The sequence below is a fragment of the Hemitrygon akajei genome, chromosome 6, assembly GCF_048418815.1.
Source record: "Hemitrygon akajei chromosome 6, sHemAka1.3, whole genome shotgun sequence".
NCBI classification, from domain to species: Eukaryota; Metazoa; Chordata; class Chondrichthyes; order Myliobatiformes; family Dasyatidae; genus Hemitrygon; species Hemitrygon akajei.
The window spans coordinates 123,938,172-123,956,799 of NC_133129.1; the positions used below are offsets into that span (position 1 = coordinate 123,938,172).

The following is an 18,628-nucleotide window of genomic DNA, read 5'->3' on the forward strand; positions in this document are numbered from 1 at the left end:
CTTTCTCTAGGAGTGGGTATCCTGCAAAGATCACACCAAGAGCACAACATGCAATGTTGAAGGAGCTGAATAAGAACCTAAGGGTAACAGCAAAAGTCCTGCAGAAATCTCCAAAGCTTACTAAAGTCTCTGACCATGTGTCCACTATAAGAACAACAATGAACAAGAATGGTGTCCGTGGAAAGACACCACAGAGGAAACCACTGCTTTCCAAAAAAAACATTGCTGCACGTCCCACGTTTGCAAAAGACCATTTAAGATGTTCCACAATGCTTCTGGGACAATGTTCTGTGGACAGATGAGACAAAAGTTGAATTTTTTGGCAGAAATGCACATTGCTATGTTTGGAGGCAAAAAGGCACTGCACACCAAATCTCATTCCAACTGAAGCATGGTGGAAGGAGCATCATGGTTTGGGGCTGCTTTGCTGCCTCAGGGCCTGGATGGCTTACAATCATTGAGGAAACAACGAATCCAAAATTGTATCAAGACATTTTGCAGAAGAATATTGGGGTAGCAGTCCATCACCTGAAGCTTAACAGAAGTTGGATGATGCAACAAGACAATGATCTGAAACATAAGTAGATCAACAACAGAATAGTTTAAAAAGAAGAAAATTCATGTTTTGGAATAACCAAGTCAGAATCCAGACCTTAGCCTCATTGAGATGCTGTGGCATGACCTGAAGAAGGCTGTTCGTGCAAGGTATTCCAGAAAAATTGATGAACTCAAACGGTTTTGTATGGAGGAATGGTCTAAAATTCCTCCTCACCATAGTACAAGTCTGATCAGCAGCTACAGGAAACATTAGGTCGAGGTTATTTCTGCTGAAGGAGGTTCTATCAGTTATTAAATACAAGGGTTCACATACTTTTTCCAGTCTGGACTGTGAATGATTAAACAATGTGTTCAATAAAGACATGAAAAGTACAATTGTTGATGTGTTATTAGTTTAGGCAGATTGTGTTTATCTATTATTGTGACTTAGATGAAGATCAGTCCACATTTTATGAGTACTTAATGCAGAAAACCAGGTAATTTCAAAGGCTTCATAAACTTTTTCTTTCTACCGTACATCTTGGACATCCTCTGAGAAGCCCCATAAATATGAATGCCATTCTTCATTCAGTTCATTGATTTGGATTTCAGAAAACAACTAAGAGGCAAAGGCCCCAGCTATAGTACAGAAGATCTGCATTCCAGAATAATCCATGCTGTGGGTGACACTGTACTAGTTACAGAATTGGTATCGGGTGGAGTGAAAAGCAGAAGGAATCCAGTCTACTTAGTTACCAATTAGTAAGCATCAGAGTGATAGAAGGTGCCTTCATTAGTGCAATCAGAAAGTCTCACTAATGTCCAGAACCACTCAGCTCCTGACCTCACTGCAATCTTGATTCAAACCTGCTGTAAATTCCACTCCTGAACTAAGAGTGACTAGCCTCGATGCTGAGAATAGCAAACACTGCAACATCAAATCCCTCAGCCCAAGCTACCAATGTTCACCACCATCCTAATTGTGACTAAGTGTGGCAATTAGGAACTATATTAAGATCTAAAATTAATGGGCAACAAGAGAAAGCACTCCAAGGGTTGAGGTCCTATTTCACACATAGGAAGTTAGCTGTGATTGTTTGATTCAAGATATTCTAGCTCCAGGACTTAATGGTAGGTTTCTTCAGAGCCAACTCATCGGCTGAGGTCTTTCGGTTGTTTCCATCATTCTTACCATCATGAACCAAGAAACGATAATGATAAAAACTGTAGGTGCACCAAATCTGGAATGAAAGCAGAAAATCTTGGAGGGTCATCTGGCGTGGGTAGAAAAGGAACAAGAGAGCCTTGGTTAGAATTAATGAAGAGGGAAGAAAAGGTCATTTAAAGCTGCAGATTACCTTTTGATTTCTCTTCCGCTGTTCTGACGAAGGTTTGATTTGAAACTTTACCTCTTTTTCCCCAGATGCTGCCTGACCTGCTAACTGTTTCCAACAGTCTCTGTTTTTTTTTTGAAGTGCCAGTATTTGTTGTTATAATCACACAACATTCAGTAACTCCATTCATAACTCCAACACAAATAAAGCAGTCTTTACCTGCATGTTGTAAGACCCCGACAGCCGTCAGGCATAGTCTGAGAAGTGTGAGTAACACTCCCGCCATTGGAATGTCAGGCAATGATCAGCTCCAACAAGAATATAACTACCGAGCAACCCTTGCACGAGTTCTCCCAGCATCAGGGTCCTGAGGGTCACCATTGACCAGAGTCTCAACTGCAGTAAAATACAAGAGTATTTTTGATCTGATGTTTTGTAGCAAAGGACTTTCTACCCGGTTATCAAAAAGGTGCAATTTAGGAATGTGATGCCTGGACGAATGCAGCACCTAAAACACTCAATAAGCTTTCCAGGGGTTCAAAGCAGCCCTCTTAATTAAAGCCCTCTCCAACCTGCTAAAAGATTTATTCTCTCCATCTCTGATGCACGAAGACCGAAGAGAATGCCATCCACAAAATGCACACTATTACTTTGCCAGGGTCTAATCCATCAGCGCTTTCTTAACCCGCAGCCTCTGCTATCTGGAAGAACGGGCAGTGAAGGGGAGGCTTGCTCCCTGCATCACCACTGAGTGATAGTAGGTTTGGGTAATAAAGGCTGGCTTTTCCTGTGGTGCCTAATTCCTGGAAATGAATAAAGAAAGCAATGATAAGGATCTGTCCTAAAGATTTTATCTTGTTACTGTCCAAGTTATAATTAGTCACAAAGCTGAGAAAGGCTTGAATTCATTTGATGCTTTTTCATGGCTTTTCATTTTCTCAAAGCAGATAACACCCAACAGTGTATAGTCTGTAATCTTCTGAAAGGGGAGCAAGCTTCCACGAGCTGCAATATAATAACGACCAATTTTTTTAATGATGTCAGTTGGAAAAAAAACATTGTTCAAGATACTGAAGATAATCACAAGGGATTGTTTCCATCTACCTGAGGCAGAAAGATATTTGTTTTGTATCTCATCTGAAATTACAAAACTCTTTCAGTCATCGAGTCATAGAACACCACAGCACAGAAACAGACTATTCAATCCATCTAGTCCATGCTGACCCATTTATCTGCCTAGTCCCATCAACTCACCCCTGGACCATACCCCACACATCCATTTCCTTATCCAAATTTCTCTTAAATGTTGCATTCAAACCCATACCTACCACTTCCACTGGCAGCTCCACACTAGGATCACCCTCTGAGTGAAGAAGTTCCCTCTCAGGTTCCCTTAAATATTTCACTTCTCACCTTAAACCTACAATATGACCTCTAGTTCCAGTCTCACCCAACCACAGTGAAGGAAGCCTGCGTACATTTACCCTATCTATACTCCGCATATTTTTTATACCTCAGTCAAATCTCTCATTCTGTTATGCTCCAGGGGGAAAAGTCCTAACCTCTCCCTATAACACAGGTGCTCAAGTCCTGGCAACAGCTTGTAAATTTTGTCTGTACTCTTTCAATCTCATTGATATCTTTCCCGTAGATAGATGACTAAAACTGCACACAGTACTCCAAGTTTGGCTTCACTAATGTGTTAACATTAACATCCTAACAACAGTACTCGGTGTTCTAATTTATGAAGGCCAAGGTGCCTAAAGCTCTCTTTACAACTCTATCTCACTGTGACACCACTTTTAAGGAATAGTGGATCTGTATTCCCAGATCTCTTTGATCTACTGCACTCCTCGGTGCCCTGCAGCTCACTGTGTATGTCTTACACTGGTTTATTTTCCCAAATTGCAGCACTTCACACTTGTCTGCATTAAGTTCCATCTGCCATTTTTCAGCTCATTTTTTGAGTTGTAAAGATATTGCTAGCCTTCCTGGCTATGAAACTGTGGTAAACAGGATCATCAATTTGTAGATGACAGCAGTCTTGGTGATCCAGTCTACCATGTTGTCATCCAAACCATTAATATAGATAACAATCAAGAGACCCAGCACTGATCCTTGTGGCCTTGAGCCAAGACGCATCTACCACTCTCTGGCTTCTCCCGTGAAGCCAGTGGTGAATCCAGTTTACCTCTCCATCCTGAATGCCAAGTGACTGAACCTTCTGGACCAGCCTACCATGCAGGACTTCGTCTAAGGCCTTGCTTTATTCCATGTAGGCAACGTTCACTGCCTTTCCATCAACAGCTTTCCTGGTAATCTCGAAAATCTCTATAGGATTGGTTAGACAAAATCTAATATGCATAAGGTCATGATGACTATCCCCAGTCAGGTCCTCTCTATCCAAATACTTATATATATCATATCCTATCCCTGCATACATTCCAATAAATTACCCACAACTGATGTCCTGTTCACTGGCCTATAATTTCCCAGTTTATTCCTAAAGCCTTTCTTCTTTTTTTTTATTTTTTTAAATTTTATTTAATTGCATTTTTAAATGATTACAAGTGTAGAAAAAAAAGTATGTGACCCTTCCCCCCTCCCCTTAATCCCTCCCCCCTAACTTCCCTATATAAAAAAAATTAAGAAAGAAAGAAAGAAAGAGTGCCTGGTTGTTGGAAGGTCTCCACATGCTAAATATATAGGTGCTCTGAAGAGAAAATTAATGGTTACTTGGGGAAAGAAATAAATATATATACTAAAGCCTTTCTTGAACAACGGAGTAACATTAGCTAACCTCCAGTCCTCCAGCATCTCAGTTATACCTCTGCCGGGGCTCTGTAATTTCTGCACAAGGTCAGAGGGACACCTTATCAGGCCCCTTGTCTTAACTACCTAATTTGCCTCAAGGCAGCATGCATCTCCTCTCTGTAATCCATGTAAGGTCCATAACCCCACTGCTGTTCTGCCTTAGTTCTATAGACTCTGTGTCCATTTTGAATAAAGACAAATGCAAAAAAATCCATTTAAGATCTCCTGTATCTCAAAGATGATCACACGGATCTTCCAGAGAACTAATTTTGTCCCTTGCTATCCTTTTGCTCTTAATATATCTGTAGAAGCCCTTGGGATTCTCCTCCACCTCGTCTGCTAGAGCAACCTCATGCCTTATTTTAGCCCTTCTGATTTCCCAGTTGCATTTCTTCCACTCCTCAAGCACCTCCTTTATTGTGGTGTTTAATTTTGATTAGATATTTGTGCTGAACCTCTAGAGTGGAAATTATACTCACAACCTTACTCAAGGCAGTACTACCAGTAGGCCTGATGAAGGGTCTCAGCCCAAAAAGTGACTGCTTACTCTTTTCCATGGATGCTGCCTGGCCTGCCGAGTTCATAGAAATGTAGAAAACCTACAGAAAAAATACAGGCCCTTCGGCCCACAAAGCTGTGCCGAACACAATAATTACCTAGGGTTATCCGTAGCCCTTTATTTTTCTGAGCACCATGTACCTGTCCAGGAGTCTCTTAAAAGACCCTATCGTATCCACCTCCACCACCATTGCCGGCAACCCATTCCATGCACTCACCACTCTCTGAGTAAAAAACTTACCCCGACATCTCCTCTGTGCCTACTCCCCAGCACCTTAAACCTGTGCCCTCTCGTGCTAGCCATTTCAGCCCATCATTTTGTGTGAGTTGCTTTGGATTTCCAGCATCTGCAAATTTTCTTGCCTTTATCAGTAGGTCCATGACCTAGAGTATTGTAAGGATAGTGGATGTGTAGCAGAAACTTAACAGTGTTGATCCTTGTTTTGCAACAAGCATTAATCAGCAGATAGCCATTGAAATGAATAACCAGTGTTTTGATAGATGCATATTCGTTTATTTATTTGTTTGTTTAAAGACACAGCACAGCCACAGATCCTTCCAACCCAATAAGCTAGCGTGCCCACTTGCACCCATCTGATCAATTGACCTACTAACCCACGTGACTTTGGAATGTGGGAGGAAACTGGAGCACCGGGAGGAAACCCACATGGCCACAGGGAGAACTTAGCAACTCCTTACAGACAGTGGAGGAATTCAGCTTCTGCCGCTGGTGCTGTAATAGCATTACATTAACCGCTATGCTACTCTGTGTTCTATTTCTGGTCTAACGGAGGAACTCTGAGCTACAAGAGAGCTATAATTAAGAGTTGCTCGATTCCCCCCAATTGCAGGCGAAAATTGGCTTCTGTTCTTGAGAGGTTGCTGGAAGTACAGTCGGCCCTCCTTATCTGCAGTTTCCGCACACGCAGATTCAACCAACCGCGGATCAGGAAAACCCAGAAGTTCTCTCTCCGGCACTCGTTTGAGCATGTACAGACTATTTTTTCTTGTCATTATTCCCTAAACAATACAGTATAACAACTGTTTACATAGCATTTATGTTGTATTAGGTATTACAAGTAATCTAGAGATGATTTAAGAGTACAGGCAGTCCCCGGGTTATGAACGAGTTCCGTTCCTGAGTCCATCTTTAAGTTGGATTTGAAGTTGGAACAGATACATCTGGTATTATTTATTGTTAGTTAGTCAAATGTTTTTCTTAGTATATAGTATATATTTTACCTTTCTATGCATATAAAACACTTCAGAAACATACATATTTCAATAATCAGACTACTGCATTGCTTAGTAATAATTGTAGCTTTCATCGGGGCAGGATCTTTCACATGCTCCATTAAAATTGTTCTGATCGTTGACCGACTGTAGTCTAACGCTTTTCCAATGACAGATGGCGTTTCACCTCTTTTCGATCGCTTTATTACTTCCACCTTATTTTCAGTCGTGATTGTGTTTATTTTTGTGAACAGAAACACTGCGGATTCAGAGCTGTGCCAGGTCCTAAAGACCACTGCACTGAGACAGGTTAAATAAAGTCCAGGGTTCCACTGGGTCCTAAAGACCACTGCACTGAGACAGGTTAAATAAAGTCCAGGGTTCCACTGGGTCCTAAAGACCACTGCACTGAGACAGGTTAAATAAGGGACTTGAGCATCTGCGTATTTTGGTATCCGCGGGAAGTCCCGGAACCAATCCCCGTGGATAAGGAGGGCCGAATGTACTGGTACCATTCCCTTCAATGATGAGAAACAGGAAACTCTGCAGATGCCGGAAATCCGAGCAACACACACAAAATGCTGGAGGAACTTGGCAGGTCAGGCAGCATCTCTGGAGAAGAGTGCAGTCGATGTTTTAGGCTGAAATCCTTCGGCAGGACTGGGTCTAAAAAGATGAGGAATAGATTTAAAAGGCGGGGGAGGGGAGAGAGAAACGCCAGGTGAGTGCTGAAACCTGGAGGGGGAGGGATAAAGTAAAGAGCTGGGAAGTTGATTCGTGAAAGGAAAGTGGGGGGTGGGAGGAGATGCTACCTGGCCTGTTGAGTTCCTCCAGCATTTTGCGTGTGTTGCTTCAATGATGAGATTTCACTTTCCTTCAGGCACCGCTGTAGTCTTCATCTGAACCTTGTGTAGGCAGCAGTGACCTGGTTTCACAGTCGTCTATACCAGTTACATGAATTCATTATGCCCTAAAGCGTTTAATGGACAGAGCAGTTATCTAGTCGAAGGCTTTGTTGTAGTCAGTGAATTTTTCATGATTTTCTAAGTGAGTCCTGGCATCAGAATGTTACAGTGTTTTATGTGGTTTTATGATATTAAATTTGCAAACAGTGATTTAGTTTTGGGGTTTCATTTTATACAGCAGTATCTGTCCGTTCGGAGAGTAATTAATAACTTCACCCAGTAACCTGGCAGATGGGAGCGGCCCATCTTCCCCTTTACAGTGAACTGAAAATTGAGTTCTGCACTGAGTTCTAAAAACTAATCACCCCTTCTCCATCTGTCAGATCCTCCCCATTTACCAACTTAGTTGTATTTGTTTTGAGATACAGCTCGGTAACTGACCCTTCCAGCCCAGTGAGCCCCCACTGTCCAATCACACCCTGTGGCCAGTTAGCCGACTAATTGTGTGATGAGCTCAGTCTGTGGGCCTGCTCTGGCTGCACCAGGCTTCATGTCTATGGACTCACTTTTGTTCTGAACGCCGTCGCTTACTTTTATTGTTTGCACGTTGAATTCTTTTGTTCTCTCTGCATGTTGGGAGTTGGTCTTTTTTTTAAATTGGATTCTTTTCGTGTTTCTTGTTTTATGGCAGCCTGTAAGCAGACAAATCTCAAGGTTGTCTATACATACTTTGATAATAAATGTGGTTTGAACTCCATACGTCTTTGTATTGTGGGAAGAAACAAGAGCAACCGGAGGAAACCCACACAGTCACAGTGAGAGCATACGTACTCCTGACAGACAGTGATGGGAATTGATGAAGTCTCCAAGTGTTCAGTGGCATTTGGTCCGTGATGTGAGGAAACCAGTGATGAAGCAAAAGAGGAAAATTGAAATACTTTGATAAGCTCTTTTCAAAGAAAACTTCATTTTCTGCCAAATCAGATGGTTGTTTCACTCGGGAGTATTGCAAGACACTTCTGGATTCTCCTTTGAACTGCACACCTGCTCCTGGGCCTCTCTGTCCACCATCCACAGATCCAGACTGCATCAGTGGGTTTGCAAGAGACACATGAAAAAGCATAGGTTAGAATAGGAGCCTTTTCCAAAGTCCCTGCAGCATTTGCCTGCACTAATGATCTTGCCCTGTCTGCACACTATATCTCAACCTTTGATAATTGCTTATCTCTTTTATGCAATCAGAAGACATTTTATTTATATACAAATAAAATTAAAATCTATAACACTTTTGGACTTCACTTACTGGGATTTGGTAACCCTCAGGGCCTGTCATTTGAAATGAGAACGCAGAGGACGATGCAGGAATTAAAAGTCGGAGCGTGTGTGATGCAGCTGCTGGCTGTTCTGAAGGTGTCAGCAGGTGCGCACAGTCACGGTAACACAGCTGCATTCTGTCTTGTGGGAAACCAGTGATGTCATTGTCAGGATGTGTGGAGGATACTGTCTTCTGTGACTGTCTTGCTTTCTTGTTCCAGCTGTTTTAGTGTCTAAAATAGTTAGGAAAGTAACAATGGACAAACTATTGGACACAGAGGGTGGTGGAGTTGCTTATGTTTTCAGTATCCAGTTCCAGCATCTTTATGACAGGTGCCTGTTCTAGCCAGCTCTTTGTTTCATGGCCGATGCACCATACAATACATCCTATCTTCATGCTTGGTACGGCAACCGCTCTGCATGTGACCTCAAGAAATTGCAGACATTCGTGGACACAGCTCAACACATAACAGGATCTGCCCTCCCTCTATGAACTCTGTCTACATATCTCACTGGCTCAGTAAAGCAGCCAGCATAATCAAAGATCCCACCCTGGCCATCCTCCCTTCTCCACTTTTTCCATTGGGGAGAAGATTCAAAAGCCTGGACACAAACCACCAGGCTCTAAGACAGCTTCAAAAGTTGTCTTAAAAGTTCATTAGTACAATAAGCTGAGCTCTTGACAATCTGCCTCATTGTTTCTCTGTTCTGTTGAACTTTTCACCTTGTTCTACCTCAATACACCATGTAATGATCTGGTCAGTATGAAAGACAGGCTATAAACTATATCTTGGTACATGAGACAATAATAAACTAATTCCATTTCCTGTGGTAAAGGTAAGGAAGGCTCTGGGAAGGCAGTGTGAAAGCTGCTTGTCCAGTCCACATCATCGAAAGCTAGAAGGAGGAGACTTCTCACTATTCCCTGTTGTGTCATTTGGATAAGGCCATCTTTGATTAATTTGTTGTCTTAATCTCCACTCACATTGCTCTGACCTCGTTCGATCCTATTTAATGTCCACATTTGCAAACAACTCTTCCTGTTAGTTCACTCGCATCAGCACTTTAAAAAAGTGCCACCCCCCCCCCCCCCCCCATATCAGACGGTGAGATCCTCCTCCTCCTTTGCCAGCCCTTCTCCTTTCCCACCCCACCTGGCTTCATGTATCACCTTACAGCTAGCCTCTTTCCCCTGCCCGCCCCACTGTTTGATTTTGGCATCACCACCCCCCCCCCCCCCCGCCCTGGTCCTGAAGAAGGGTCTCAGCCCGAAACATCGACTGTTTATTAATTTCCATTGACGCTGCCTGACCTGCTGAGTTCCTCCAGCATTGTGTGTATGATGCTTTACATTCATGGTGTTGTTTGGTCTTTAAATTTACAGTGTTATCACATTCCATATACAGAGAGAGTCATAGCCTCTTGGGATGATATATGCTTCAGTGTTTGAAGGACTTCAACACAAAGCTAATCCCCTCAATATCAGATGGTGAATGTACCTTGGACTTTAGTCCTTCCCCACAAAGCATTTGTACTGGCTGCACCAAGCTTCAGTGCGTCCCTCAGCATGTACACCTGCAGCCTGGACTGTGCCAGTTGGCTGTCTTCCAACAGACACCTCACCGTGCTGACAGACCAACCGGTTGCAGGAAGACCATATGCATGTTTCACTGACTTGATGACCTTCCATTAGCACACTGTTTTTTGTCTTGGTGTGTCTCTGAAACATCCTGTAGACCAGAGTGTCAACTCACACAGCTGCTGAGGATGAACCAAAGCAAGAATTCTTGCATACTCCTCCAGACCTTCTTTGTAAATGCATTCCCCACAAAGAGGTGGTATCTGTATCATCTTCATTGCACTGGTGTTGAAAGCACTGTGCGCTGGGGATGAGCTACTATCTATGCAGGAAGGAATTGATGAGGAGGGCCTCTCACCTCCAGCCAAGTGGCCATTGATAAATTCTTGTAATCAGAATCAGGTTTCATATCACCAACATATGTATGTTATGAAATTTGGGTTTTTTTTTGCAGCAGCTCATTGCAATATGTAATAATAAAACTGTAAATTACTAAGTATATATTTAAGAAGTTAAATAAGTAGTGCAAAAAGAGAAAAATAGCAGTGAAGTAGTGTTGATGAGTTCAATATCCATTCAGAAATCTGATGGCAGAGGGGAAGAAGCTGTTCCTGAATGATTGAGTATGTGCCTTAAGGCTCCTGTACCTCCTCACTGAGCAATTAGAACAGCGCTTATGCTGGGTGATGGGGGTCCTTAATGATGCATTTTTGAGGCATCGCTCCTTGAAGATGTCCTGGATGCTGGTGAGGCTAGTCCCCATGATGGTGCTGAGTTAACAGCTTTCTGCAGCTTATTTCAATTCTGTGCAGTGCCCCCCCCCCCCATACCAGACGGTGATGCAGCCAGTTGGAATGCTCTCTACAGTACATCCACAGAAATTTGCAAGTGTCTTTGGTGACACACCAAATCTCCTAATGAAATATAGTCACTGTCGTACCTTCTTTGTAATTGCATCAATATGTTGGGCCCAGGATAGATCCTCAGCGATGTTGACACCCAGGAACTTGAAGTTGCTCAGTCTTTCCACTTCTGATCTCTCAATGAGGACTGGTGTGTGTTCCCTTGTCTTACATTTTCTGAAGTTCACAATCAATTCTTTGATGAGGCAATCTGTGAAATGGTATGGATAGACTGCTCAGGAAACTTCTGCACAACATCCTTGCCCTACAGAATGTTCTGTGCTGACCACGCTCTGATGAACTTGTGGTCAAAGGTGTTTGTCTGGAAGAAGTTTTCCCACAAAGGAACGGCAATGAAGCAGTGTTCGATTGACTGGGACACTGACGACAAAGAGGCCAAGCCCATCCATTGTAATAGCGGGAGCAGATAGAATCTCATGTAATGAGTGGTAATGTTTCGTGACATTTGTGCGCTGGTGATATTAAATCTGATTCTGGTGGGAGAATGAGTATGTGGTGAGTCACCTGTCAGGGAGAATGACCTCGAACCGATGCATGCAATGGGTAAACTGCCATGGAGACACGAAGAGTATGAACCAATTTAAGTTGTTTTCTCTGGAGCGGCAGAGGCTGAGGGCGAGATCTGATAGTGGTTTATAAGATTATGAGAGGTATAAACAGAGTAGTACAGGGAGTATCTGTTCTCCAAGGTTGAAATGTCTTAATACCAGAGGGCATGCTTTGAAGGTGAGCGGCAAGTTTTCTACTCAGAGAGTGGTGGGTGCCTGGAATGCCCTGCCTGGAATGGTGCTAGAGGCAAATACATCAGAGGCTTTTGAGAGATATTTAGACAGGCACATGAATGTGAGGAAGATGGAGGGATATGGACTTTGTGTAGGTAGGACGAATTTGTGTTTGGGTGTGTTTTGAGTTACTTCGTAGCTAGTTTATGGGCTGAAAGGACTGTTCCTGTGCTGTACTGTTCTATGTATGAATTATAGAATAGTGTGTGATTATGTTTCAGCTGGAAGGTGGCAGATTTGCTTCTGTTCCACAAAAACTTAATCTAAACAGAAACACATGTTGGCATGAGGGCAAAGTTATTTAGGACTCTTAATCAGTTTAAGCTGCTCTTGCAGCCTGGCAGTAATCTCCAGCCTGTCCTCAGAAGAAGGACTTCACAAGAAGAAAAGAACATTAAATTACACTACTTTTGTAAGAGAGGAAATGAAGCAGCCGTTCCCAGATTTCCAGATATTTGTGTGTAGGCATGGTGCGCCTTGGAGAGAAACTAATAAAAGGATAGCACATCACAATCATTAATCCTGGCATTTACTGTAACATGCTGGAGTTGATTCTGATTGAGGAGAATGACAGGTTACAAAGTGGATTCTTTGTGCATCGTTGGTTCTCTGGTTAACCAAGGCAAGTTGCCATCTCAATTAAATCTGAGCATTGACAGGCAGATATACAATGAATAGAAGGTACTTGAGAGAGCTTCTGATGATTCTGAATCTACTCATATAATGGCTGCATCTTCAACAAAGTTGACACCTGAATCCTTTTTGCCTCTTTATCCCTACTGACAGGGTGATGTGCCCTTTCCAGTACCCTAAACAATACGCCCGTTCCAAGATATTCCGATTGTCAGAGGAGAAATGTATGTGTAATGTAACCGACAGTGTCACAGATTAATGGAGGCTGGACAATATTCATTCCAGTGGGAGCAGTAGGACAAATGTTTTAGAGAGCACTAAACAGTACACTTTAATAGTTGAAATGAATGTAAGTCTCCACAAGCCTTTAACAGCATGGAACTGATAGAAAACTTAATAGTAATGGTACCACCTTTTTACTTTAGGGGTTAGATCTCTGTTAATTATCTTGAGCTTCAGCTTGACAGAGTCAAAAGGGAGAAAAAAAATTGCCATGGTGGTACAATCAAGGGAGGGCTAAGGAATGATAACACTGGTGGCACTTGTTGAAGAATTGTATGGGAATGATTGCATCTCTCTGTAGCTTCAGGGAATCTGCTGTGACTTAGGAGCTAATTCAAAGCAAGCATCAGTAACTCAAATAGTACAGTCTAAAAAAAATGCATCATTCATCTCTCAAAGTCAATGTTGAATTTATTGTCGTATGCACAGGTGCAATGAAAAACTTAGTTGCAGCAGCGTGACAAGTGCAGAGCATGAGAGGCGCAACATTCACAACAAAAGCAAATTATACGCAATTTTTGCAAGAAAGAACAGAGTTAGAACATTATACTGCTGAGTGGTGACAGTGTTGCTATCCTGAGGTAGTGATTAAGGTCGTGCAAGTTGGTTCAAGAACCGAATGGTTGAAAGGAAGTGGTTGTTCTGAACATGGTGGTGTGGGACCTAATGCTTCTATATCTCTTGCATAATCATGGCTGTGAAAAGATAGCATGGTCCAGATGGTGGAGATCTTTGATGACTGATGTTGCCTTCTTGAGGTGGCACCTTCTGTCAATACTCCCAATGCTAGAGAGGGATTTTTCAGTTACATATTGGGCAGCGTCCATTTCTCTGCCGCTTCTTACACTACTGCGCATTCGAGTTGCTGCAGTATATCAAACCATGAGGAAAGCAGTCAGTGTAGTTGCAATAGTACCTCTGTGGCACGGTTTTTTTTAGAGTGTTCGGTGACAAGCTGAACTTCCTTAGCCTTCTCAGAATGTATAGATGCAGGCTACCCTTCCTGTGATTGCATCTGTGTGCTGGCACTAGGGCAGGTTAACACCCAGGAAGTTAAAACTGCTGATCTTCTCTGCTGCCAGTGTAGTCTGGTGTATGTTCGCTCAGTAGCAAATCCTCACTGAAATGTCTTCAGAGCAATGGACTGCTTGTAGTCTTCAGACACTTTCTGAAATGGCACATTATCCCATCAGCATTGATATAAAATGTGAATCAGACCCTGGCCTCTCAGAAAATGATGAAGTTTATGTTGTTACAGGTCTATCTGCTCGTGAGTCCTAACCATATATTTGATCTAGCAAAAAATTATTTCAATCAGCATTTATTATTAAAAAAGTAGCATGTATGAGGGACTGGTAGATTTGAATTTTCATAATTGATACAATATCTTTTCAGAACTGATCGTAAAATGCCCTGCATGAAAGATAGCACTGGAGTACCATGTGAATATGTATTGTGGAAAACTTAATCACAGGACCATTGGAAAGGGATTGAAATTCAGCTCCAGTTGAATAGAGAGAATGTGAAAGCACTGTGGGTGGCGGGGGGGGGGGGGGCACAGTATAATCAAGTTGGTTCAAAAAATATGCAATCTGAGTACTGCAGCTTATTTTGCAAGTTCCTATCACTCTGAAGAAGAGGGATTAGACATTAATGCCTCTGACACTCCAGAGCATGCTAAGCATATTCCCAGTGTGAGATGGTTTTGAAAGTTGGTCTTAGTGGTCCAGCCTGAAAGGCTTAATTCCTGGATGGCGTCATTCAAGAGTGCAAAACATTATTGGAAAATATATTACAGTTGAATCATTTATGAATTACTGGAGATTTGCAGCAGGATTTCCATTTAGATCAAAAAGAGAAGTAGCAATCCCAAGTGAAATTCTCAAACTGATATTTTTGGAACTAAGTTAAAAAAAACAAAGGCTAAAAAAAAGATTCCAACTGGTGTAATTTTTTTTTAATGGTAAACAACAGCTTTGAGGATAGAAGTTAAAACCCTCCCACTGTCGTCCTTTTTTAGGCTAGAATGGACTGGCAGGCAATAGTTTGTTAGATTTTGAAAATAGCCACAATAAAAATCAGTTTGTCTATGCATAAAGAGCAACCCAATAAATGCCACAGGAACTCAGCAGCACAGATGGCATCTGTAGAGGAAAATGGACATTATATTTTCGGGTTAAGACAGTGCAGGAAGACAGTGGAGATGGGCATATTGCCTGGCTATTTTAAAATAATTCTTTCCCGCTTCCATTTTCATTGAAATTCCAATAGACTCACTCCATTGATCAATCTTGGTCCATTCTTATGTTATATTTGTTGGAGATAACGTGTTTCAAAAATAGTGGTGTTTTCATTTTAAGACACAATTAGCAGATTGCTGATGTGTGTTGAACAATATGTGGTAAAAAAGAGAATAGTAAGATACTGATATTACCCCAGAACGTGGCAACTCATTGCAAGGTGCTCCCTGCAAATCCCTTCACTACTTCTATTATAATCATTCTACTTTTCATTGCACTGTATAATGATTTGATCTTTGTGAACAGTGTACAAGACAAGCTTTTCACCGTACCTTGCTAATTTGAATTTGAATTTATTTAAATCTTACCTCCATCCCACAACACGAGGGAGTAAAAATCTTTGCGTTATGACTCCATCACAATGTACAGACGTGTGAATTTATAGGTCTAATGGCTTGCAGAGAGAAGCTGTCCCACAGCCTGTTGGCCCTGGCTTTAATGCTGCAATACTGTTTTTCAGACGGAAGGAAGTAGCTGAAACAGTTTATGGTTGTGGTGACTGGTGTCCTCGATGGTCTTCCAGGCCTTCTTTCTGCTCTTGCTGCTGTAACTGTCCTCAGTGGAGGGAAGTTCATGTCCGCAGATGCACTGGGCTGTCTGTTGCACTCTCTGCGGTGCCCAGCGATCAAGGTTGATGCAGTTCCCATACCAGGGAGTGATACAGCCAGTCAGGATTCTCTCGATGGTGCCCCTGTAGAAGGTTCTGAGGGTTTGGGGGCTCATGCCGAACAGCTTCAGTCACCTGAGGTGGAAAAGGCACTGTTGTGCTTTTTTTGCCACACAACTGGTGTGAACAGTCCAGGTGAGATCTTCGGTGATGTGTATATCGAGGAACTTGAAACTACTCACCTTGTCAACTGCAGACACATTGATGTTGATCGGGCCGAGCCTGTCTCCATTCTTATAATCCACAATCAGCTTCTTTGTTTTTCGGACAATAATAGACCAATACCTATCTGGACTCTACCTATTCATCAAGCCATTTCCATCCATAGATGCTGCCTGACACACTGAGTTCCTCCAGCAATTTTTGTGTTGCACCAAATTCCAGAATCTGCAATCTCTTGTATCTCCATTGTCCAGGAATAAACGTCACAGAAGGAAAGGAATTTAAAAGTTTGGGCCTATCCTGTCTGGTTTCCTGTTGGATGCTCCAGGCACTTGCAGAAGATTTTATTCAACAGCATCTGCAGTTTAGTCCCTTGCTATTTCAGCCTGGTTACACACAAAATGGATCTGTGGCTTGAATAGCAGTCCGTATTGAGTTAGCTAACAGTAGCAATTGCTGGTTCTAAGCCCAGCACTTTCTAGCTAATGGAAGATTAATCAGTCCCGGACTTATGAATCTTACTGGAAAATGAGAGCTTGGGGTTGGGAGTGCTGAGTTTGTTACTAGAGATGACTCCACAGCTTCTTATGAAAAGTGATCCTTTTCAGTCCCCCAACGTAGTAACTGGAGTCTTAATTTGGCATCTCAATAGCATCTCCATAGTATCCAGGACATCCTCAAGAGGCAATACCTCAAAAATAGGATGTCCATCATTAAGCATCCCCATCAACCAGGTCATGCCTTGTTCTCATTGCTACCCTCAGGAAGGAGATACAGGAGCCTGAAGGCACATGCTCTACGGTTCAGGAACAGTTGAACCCATGAGCACTACCTCGCTACTTTTTTATTTCTATTTTTGCACTACTTATTTATTTTAACTATTTTATTTATATATATATATGCATATGCACACACACACATACTGTATGTTGTTGCTGAGTACCATTCAGTCGTGGTTGGCTCATGTCGACCCTATGGATGGTGTAGATCTCCATAGCGTTTCTGTGGCAAGATACAGAAGTAGATCACCAGGCCTTTCTTCCACACAGATACTGCTGCTGCCCAGGTTGGGACCTGACCACATTCGAACCCAGGACCATCTGCCTCGAAGTTCAATACTGATGCCTTTACATCACCGGCCGGCCTGATATACTTCGTGCAATTCACTTTTTTTTCTATCATTATATATCGCACTGTACTGCTGCCACAAAGCCAATGCATTTCACAACATACGCCAGCGAAATTAAGCCTGATTCTGAAATCATCTCCACTGAGAAGACAGCACCTGTACCAGTATAGCACTCACTTATTACACTGGACTATCTGCCTTTTGTTTCTGAGCTTAATCGTTCCAGACTACATCTTGAGGCTTCATTTATCAGGTTTGGGTTTCATTTTTATTCACTGAAGGAGCCAGGAAACAGCAGCTTTACCAGCCGGGGCATTGATTGTACTGCTGACTGTTCTATCGTACCAAGTGTGAGACAGAGCAGGTAACTGCAATCAAATGACTTGCAAATAACCTGCGGACAACACAGTCACCACCTCCAGATTGCCTGTGATGAGTGTTCCAAAGTTCCTCATTTTCAAAGCTTTCAATGGTGTGAAATGGGGACACCTCTTTTTTTCCCTTATTAGGGAGGGAGAGAGCCTGTGGTATGTTGAATTACCAGGTGAACAAGTAGTCTTTGGGGTACTGCAAGTCTGTTGATGCTTTGCTGCACGCTTGAGTGCTCGATGGGGGGTGCCGATGATATTTTTGCTGGTGGGGAAGGGGGGGATCGTTGCTTTACTGCTGCTTACACATGGGAGGGGGAAGCTGGGAGGGTGTCTTTGGGGTTCTAACATTTAACTGTCATTTATTCTTTGGAGCACCCCTCTGTTTTCGTGGATGTTTGCAGAGAAGAAGAATTTCAGGATGTATATTGTATACATTTCTCTGATATTAAACATACCTTTGAAACTTTTGAAACCACCTCCAGAATTCCTGTGATGAGTATTCCAAAGTTCCTCGTTTTCCCACATTCCCCACTGCTAAACCCATGCAATCATCTTTTTCCTGTAAGGGAGAGATTGTACATGGTTGTAGTTGGTGTTTGTTTGTTGTTGGACTGACACCAACTTACTGTGCCTATTGTCTTGTTTATTATTTATTGTAATGCCTGCACTGTTCTGTGCACTTTATGCACTCCTGGATAGGTCTGTAGTCTAGTGTAGTTGTTTTCTGTGTTGTTTTTACGTAGTTCAGTGTAGTTTTTGTACTGTTTCATGTAGCACCATGGTCCTGAAAAACACTGGCTCGTTTTTACTGTGTACTGTACCAGCAGTTACGGTTGAAATGACAATAAAAAGTGACTTGACTTGACTTGAGGTCAGAATGGTTCATGCAACTCCTGATTACCTGTTCTCCTAAGGCCAACGGTAAGAAGTAAGAACCCTGATTCTCTTTTGATTGCTGTAACAGTCAATTCTGATACCATCTTTGAAAATCTTTATTGCCTTGTTGGTAAATCAAATGGATTCAATTGCTTTGAAATAATATGACAGGCTGTCTCGTCACATTGCTTTTCTCCAGGCTATTAAGGTGAACTGATGTCTGAATGGT

General features: G+C 42.4%; 1 protein-coding gene and 1 long non-coding RNA gene across 4 annotated transcripts in view; one reads left to right on the forward strand and one right to left on the reverse strand.

The window, feature by feature from the left end:
- dgkza (diacylglycerol kinase, zeta a) overlaps positions 1 to 18,628 on the forward strand; it is a 463,144-nt gene that overhangs the window by 362,670 nt on the left and 81,846 nt on the right. The gene's annotated exons all lie outside the window — the stretch shown is intronic.
- Positions 5,758 to 18,628, reverse strand: part of LOC140729442 (uncharacterized) — a 52,049-nt gene continuing 39,178 nt past the window's right edge. Inside the window, exon 3 of the long non-coding RNA XR_012099326.1 lies at positions 5,758 to 8,465. This is a non-coding gene — a long non-coding RNA (uncharacterized lncRNA). The remainder of the gene's footprint in view (positions 8,466 to 18,628) is intronic.